Here is a 7,581-nt window from a genome sequence, read left to right as displayed (position 1 = left end):
CTTTTACATCACACAGAGACTGGATAACAAATGATACAACTAGCTCTCCCAGGACTTGGCCTATTTCCCAAATTTCTTAGGACCACCACCCAAAGGATGCCATCACAACCAAACAGCAGGAATCAATTTTAAGAGAACAGTACCCTGATTCCCAAGAGGCGGTATGGTGGTTACTATGTAGTAAGTGATGAATGTTTGTCTTCATCTAAACGGGGCTGGTCATAGGTTGTTAATGGTCTTGGTTAGGCAGAAAATGAAGTAAAGGTGGTTAGATTCAGGGATCTCTTTCTCTCTTTCTCTCTCTTCTTCCATCTTTCTTCCTCTTCTATTTAGTATTGGGGGAAAGAGAAGGGGTAAAAAGAAAAAAGGGGGGAATATAGGCATGACAGGATAAAAGAGCAGATTATTGAATCTGCTTGGAGACAAAAAAGCAACAAGTCTCAAATATTTTTACATTGTTATAGAATTTTGTATCTTGATGCAAATTTAAGATTATATTTTTGTTACAACATACTGTATATATGTTTCAACTCTTTTTTTAGGCATTGTACCTATGCGACTCATTTAAAAATGTAATAGAAATTTCTAGTCCTTGAAAGCTATTGCAAGTTGTTTTTGATAATTAAAAAAATATATGTTACCAGTCTAAAGTGGAAATTTCTTTGGAAAATCAATTGTGCCATTTTTTTTCTGGAAGCTTTCTTGTGAGAGGATGTTTTGCTGAAGCAGACGTGTGAGAGGGCATGTGGTGTTTGGATGGAGTATAAGTATCAACCTCATGGACAGTGAGACAATGCCCTTGCAATATGATGTCTTACAAATGCTTTGCTAGCCTTTACTGATCTTTGCTGTTGTGACTTCATAGAAAAAAATGTGCCAAAGAATTTCTTGTGGTATTCTGGCTGCCTCTTGCCCCTTCTGCAGACTAGGGCTGATTCAGCAGATCCTCAAGGGTTTCTGCTGGATTGAGCCATTGCTGATTCATGTTTGGTCTTTGCTATTGGACTGGGCTGCTGGTATCTTAATAATGAAGATTGGAATTGTCACAGATAACTACTTCTAAACAAGTCCACAATCCCCTTTGTCCTATTATCCATTTTTTACCCCCACCTTTTGTGGGTGATCTAGAAAGGAGATTGAAGTGTTAAAGAACCCCAAATAAAGTAGGCTTTGAAAAGTTTAAGCCTACAGTAATTAGTCAATCAAACCTGTGGTCATGATTGACACTAGTTTGGTTAGTTAAAGGGATAGCTTTATTTGGTCTCTTGTAGATGTTTCCAATGTTAAGAAAATAGTAAATAGCTAGAGACAAGCTATGTTTGCCTAATCTGATATATTTTATATAGATAGCTGTTCTTCAAACACTTTCAGACATCTGCAGGATATGACACTCGACATGTTTTAATAGTCTTTTTTGCGACATTTGGGCATTTAATTCCTGTAAGCACCCTCATTTTACCTCTGAGAAGATGAAGGGCATCAAAGAACCTCTTTATCAGGTTTGCTTCAAATGTGGCAAAGTTAGCCACTGGGCAAAAAATTGCCCTCACCCCAACTGCTGACAGCATGCTGTCCAAACTGTGGACAAGTCCACAAGCAGGACATGGAGAACATCAACTGCTCAGCTTTGCCAAGGCAAGGTAGGCTAGTCCTTGATAATTCCTACTTCACAAAAAGTCTGCCAGATATTCTGGGCCTATAGGCCAAAGATGGATGCTTCAACATTGCAGAAGAATCTTGGAAGCCTGCAGTCTCTTGTCATGTCTATAGTTTTGGAAGCTGTTTGCTCAGCATGTCCTGTTTATGTAGGTAATATTTATTCTTCTTATGTATCTGATGGGGTTGTAGACTAGAAGAAGAGGTAACAGGTCACATGGCACAACTTAGATTAGAATTAAGGGTTAATGAAGATATAGGAGCTAGTTGGGAATGAATCTAAACTATAAGTCCTGAGTGACAATACATAATAATGGTCTCAGTATCATTAATAAGTAGCTAGCTAGGTGGAGACAGTATGGCAATAGAGGGACATCTGGGAGAGTCCAGAGTGAACATGACCCTGAGACAGACCATGTGAGGAGAGGAGGCAGGGGTGTGAGGAGAGCTGGGAGACTAGGAGGGTAAGGGGTATGCCAAGATGCAAAAGGGCCAGGTAACCAAATTAGGAAAGGTCAGCTCAACCTGTGGGTTAGAGTAGTTTGGCATAGGGGGTGTAGTATGACAGCCAGAAGGACCCTATAATGCATAGGGAATGAGGGGGTGGGAGAACCTAGCAGCCAGGGCCGCTGTGATATGTTAAATAGGCACCTTTATTAGTCATTTGCCTCAGGTTGAGGTCTAACAGAGGGTGTAGGTGTAGTTTGCTAAAGGACAGAGAATGCTGTGGGAGGACAATCAGAGCTCACTAGCAATCTGTCCTCCAAACTTTCCAGTAACTCTCCTGGTAGGGTTTTTGGAAGGCTGTTTGTGGCAAGGTGTTTTAGTGGGTGAGGGCCAGGGTGTGGTGGTGGGAAGAGGTTGGCCACTGAGTGACATTGCTGTTAATTACTGCAGGAATCAAGTGCTTGAGATTCTGCCCAAGCTGTAGAAATCCACAAGAGGGACCCACCAATCAGGAAAGTAAACCCTTTCCTTTTGCAGCAGTTCTCTAGTATCTGCTCTTTACAGAGTTTAACATTATATTATCTTGTAAAGAAAAAATATTATTTAGGAGCTAGAGAGATGGCTCTGTGATTAAGAGCACTTGTTGTACTTGTAAAGGATCTGGATTTGTTTCCCAGAATCCCTGTACTTTTAATTCCCCTTGGTCTTTGTGGTACACTTCCAGCAAACTGTACCTTTCTCTCTTGAACCCAGATGAGATACCATGTGAAGGAAAATTCAATACAAACTTAGTTCAGAACAATGGTAACTCAATCTCTGGGCCCAAAAACTAAAACCTAATCTTGTAAGTTTTATTAAAATCTGATTCCTCTGGTGGCAAATCCTTATAGGTCCACCATGATACAGGGAAACTCTAGCAGCTACATCTTACCCCTCTGTTGTTCTCTCTTGCTTCCTCTCTTCCTCAGTCCAACCTGGAAGTCCCGCCTACTCGCCCAGTGATTGGCTCCTTTATTCATTAGGGGATTGGTTCACAAGAACAGCATCAGGCCCATCCACAATAGTGCCTTTTAAAATTCTTGATGTTTTCTCTGTAGAAATTGATCCATTCATTGGGCAAACACTTACTTGTTGTAGAAATTACTTAATTCTGAACTGGAGTTTCTACCTCGCCTGTTAGTTCCCTGATAAAAGACACACATAGCTTTTATATTTACACTAACCCTGAAACAGCACAGGAGCTGGGCAGATACTTACTCTCTATGCTATTAGAACCTACTTTCCTATTGCTAATCCCGAGTTATTACTTACTACTATGTTTCCTCTGCGCTGCTCCTAACTCCCATTGGCCAGCCCTCAGGGCCGTGTTTCTATGGCTCACCTGACCCACGGCAGCTTCTCCTTCCTCCTGCATCTTCTCCTCCGGGGAAACCTAAACCCCACCTGCTTCTTCTGCCCAGCTTTTGGCTGTTGATATCTTTATTTAACAATTGCAAATAACTTGGGCAAGGTCATAGGTCTACCTGCAGACACCAAGTCGGGGGGGGGGTGCACTTAGCATTGCAATAGACAGCAAGCCCAAACCTCAACACTTATCCAGGGAATTACTGCTTTAGGAGCTTATATGAAGCAGATGTTCTAAGCGGTTGTCTAATAACAGTTTTCTATTCTTTCTTATTAAGAGAACCTCAGCTTTGTTGTTCTCTGAATGTTTCTTTTAGTCACAGGCTTCAGCACAGGCTGGTACCAGTCTTGTTCCAATGAAACCACAATCAGAGTGAACAGGTTTAATGATCTATTCTCCATGTCTTTGCTGGCATTGGGTCCATTACATGCTTCTGGCCAATAAAGAGAAGTGCCTAGGAGCTTGTAGAATGTGGTTGGGCCCCCTCTTAAAACATCACATTCATGGACTGAGGTTGTCTTTTAGTTGGTAGAGGGTTTGCCTATATGCAGTCACCAGTTCTGTGCAAACCAGGCATGGGGGCCATACTTGTAATCTTGTCAGCAGGGACAGAAACATGGCTTCATGTTGTCACTGTCAACAGCTTGATGAATAATTTTTAGGAACCCAGACTCAAGGAAGCCTAGACTCTCTGGCTTTGATGTAAAAAAAAAAAAAAGAATTTCAGTTCTAACTAATATGAACCAGAATTTGGATTTCATTAATAAAAAGAAAGACACTCAGTAAAATAATAAAGACACAGCCTAAGGAGTGGGTGAGAGCTTCTCAAAGAAGCTTTGCCATTTATCCAAAGATGTTTTAAACATAGATTTTAAATACAGGGTTTAAGAGAAAGAAAGATGCCCTGGGAAATAGCAAGAAATACTCCTAGGGATACAGGCTTCTGAATATCTTAGCATTAACCATATATAATGTTGTGGTGGCTCCCAAGTTACCACTCAAACAGTTGCTTAGTAACTCCCTCTCCATTGCCTTTTTCTGATGAGTGAAATTATAGAGTGTCTTCAGAGGTATCTTGGATGAGTTTACAATCTGATAAAACCAGGAGCAATTAGAGTCTATGTGAGTCATCCTCATTCAAACCCCCACAAACCCCTAGTCCCAGAGGCACCAAGGGCAAGGGAGGCAAGCTGCTAGCCTGTCTTGAAAGGAACACTTTGGGCGACCTCAGTAGATGATCGCTGGAAGAATAAGCAAATATTTGTGCTCCTCTTTCTCTCTGACTTCCCCCTTGTCTCTCCCCAGAGCACAAGTGGCCTGGGAAGCATGATATTGGTCAGCATTCACTACAGGGATCAGGTACAGCAGGCTTGGAGAGTGAACTTGGGTTAGCAAAACCCCAGCCCAGAGCTGGATGTGTCTGGCTCTTGCTTAGGTGACAAGCCTGGAGAGAGAATGCTAAGGTGGCTCTCAGATGTCTCACCTTTAGGTTGGATGACTGACTGCTTCAGAAGAAAAGGTTTAGCATAGAGCAAGCGGAGCACAGGCCAACTCCACTGCTGTGCTTGGCTGGCCGGGGAAGACTTCCTGGAGGACAGAGTTACTAAGGCAAGGAACCTGTTGTAAAGGATGATAAACTGAGTTCTAGTTTAACATTTGATAAATTGAAAAAAAAATGATGAGATGAACTTCTCAAGTTGCTTTCCGCTGAAACAGGAAAAAATGAGGTTGGTGTGGAAGTCAGGAGAATGAGAGGTGGGTAGGAGAGTTTCAGTGGTGATTCCCAGTACTGAGTACTGACATCTAAAAAGCTGACACTACTCTGTGTGCATGACGTGCATGTGGAAGTGTGCATGCGTGTGTGAGAGACATGACACAGGTGCCATAGCACGTGTGTGTGTGTGTGTGTGTGTGTGTGTGTAAACCATGGACATCTTTCTGAAGTCCTGTTCTCTCTTTACAATTGTCAGGATTGTGTGGCAAACGACTTTACTTACAGAACCACCTCATGGCCCAGTGTTGGCATTTTAACGGCTTAGTTTTTGTTATTGTTCCTATTGCCCTGGGTAGATGAAAGAGGTATCAAGATGTGGGTAAGACTTTCTCTTACTCCGTTTGGGTTGACACTTATTTTGACTAACATTGACTTCATACACATAGCTCCAACCTCTAAGAAAACTCTGCTCAATTCTTTTTAAAGAATATTATAAAAAAATAAGTAAACTCATTTGTATAGTTGTAAGAAGGTGTGTGTATGTATTTCATGGTTAAGTAGTAGACAAATGAATGAGTAAGGTACCAAGTTACAATGGGGTTAGGGCTGTCTGGGTAGGGGACCCAAGAAAAAATAAATAAATTTATTTTGTATCTCCTTCCAAGCACTAGTCGTAGGTTTCCAATGTTACCCAACAGGACAACCAACAACACTCTGGTGCTCTAAATTTGTGTACCACGAGATCACTGCAGTAAATATTTTCTGTCATTAGACTGTAATTATAATGCTTGTAAACAATCAAAATCAACCAGAATTTCTAGAAGTATCCCAACAACTATAGTTACAAATGTCAGTTGGCCTGGGGGGCTAGGAGAACGTAACTAATAATAACTAATAATTATAAACAGGACAAGAGAGGAAAGTGTGGGCAGTTAGTTATACTTCAAACAGATTTACAAGATGACTGACATGTATTCTTGAGGAATCTAGAGCAGTGAGTCAAATCTCAAGTGGACTAACTCCCCTGCACCAGCAGAGTAGCTCTTGAGTGTCAAAGTCTCCCTCTGGTAGCAAGGCCTCTTCTTTCTGGGCACTCCTTTTGGTGGCCTTTCTCCACCAGTCTCATACGCCTGGCCCCGCCCACCCTCTCCGGCTGCGCTCCGCCCACTCTCCCTGGCCCTGCTAAGGCCCGCCCACCCTCCCGGTCCGCACTCCGCCCCGCCCACCCTCGCTGCGCCCGGCTCTTCCCACCGGCTCGTAGCTGCAGGCCACCGCCAAGGGGCGGGGCGGCCGGGAGGAACCGCGTTCTGGAGCGGGAGGGAGGGAGATCCGCCGCCGAGTTACGGGAAAGTTGGTCCGAGTTCCCGGGAGTTTCCCGGTGTGGTCCCTTGCGTTCGGCCGGCTGCTCCCGGGCTCCTCTCCTACCTACGGCCTTCACGGTCCATTCGGCCCCTCTTTCTGCCACGGGCGGCCATGGAGCAGCCGCCGGCGCCCAAGAGGTAAAGACGGCGGGAGCGGGATGAGGACGGAAGCCGCGGCGCGGGGCGGGGGCGACTAGGCCCGGCCTGCCGCGACCCTGTCCCCGCCTGCTCGGCGCTGAGCGCAGCCTGGTCCAGGCGCCCACGGGTCGGCCGCGTCCCTCGGCGAGGCCAGGGGCCCCGAGGGGACGCCGAGTCTCCGTGCCGACGTCCTGAGGGCCTGGCGTGCCGCAAATTGAGTGGCCATCGCTGGGCTCCCCGCCCGTCCGGTAGCTAGGAGGGTTTGAGTAGCAAATTCAGAAAACCTGGAGATAAGGACATCTGTGCACGCCTCTCTCTCTCTCTCTCTCTCTCTCTCTCTCTCTCTCTCTCTCTCTCTCTCTCTCTCTCTCTCTCTTTCGTATTCTTAATACTATAACCATTCACTTTGATTGCTTATTTACAGTTTAAGGAATTAAGTATATTAATAGCCACGTAGAATGTAAAACATTGTGGATGCTCTGCAATGACAGGTGTTTGTTTCCCCCTCCCCCAAAAGTTCTAAAGAATTTATGGATACAAGATAGAAGGAATGTTAAGTTAGCACCCCTCCCCCATATACTTTTGCACATAAAAGCAGTGATACTTGGTATGCTATATATTGTTTATGTATAATCATGGACATATTGGATGCATCTGTGTACAGTATGTTTGAAAGATTAATTCCAATGATCTTAGGAAACAAGTAAATGTCCATTGATAAAAGTTTATAATGTCTGCTCTCTGTTCTCCAAGAATGAATAAAAAATTGACACTTAGTCGGGCAGTGGTGGCGCATGCCTTTAATCCCAGCACTTGGGAGACAGAGGCAGGTGGATTTCTGAGTTCGAGGCCAGTCTGGT

General features: G+C 44.1%; 1 protein-coding gene across 2 annotated transcripts in view; it reads left to right on the top strand.

Moving 5' to 3' along the window:
* Positions 1-6,467: 6,467 nt before the first annotated feature.
* The window catches only part of Stk3 (serine/threonine kinase 3), a 267,772-nt gene continuing 266,658 nt past the window's right edge, over positions 6,468-7,581 (top strand). The window contains exon 1 of one of the 2 annotated variants that reach the window (XM_052160772.1): positions 6,468-6,721. The gene's annotated coding sequence lies outside the window, so the exon portion shown is untranslated. The remainder of the gene's footprint in view (positions 6,722-7,581) is intronic. The other variant, XM_052160773.1, reaches the window with a different exon arrangement.

This window comes from Apodemus sylvaticus, chromosome 17 (genome assembly GCF_947179515.1).
Source record: "Apodemus sylvaticus chromosome 17, mApoSyl1.1, whole genome shotgun sequence".
Taxonomy (NCBI): Eukaryota; Metazoa; Chordata; class Mammalia; order Rodentia; family Muridae; genus Apodemus; species Apodemus sylvaticus.
This window is presented reverse-complemented; position numbering and strand designations above follow the sequence as displayed.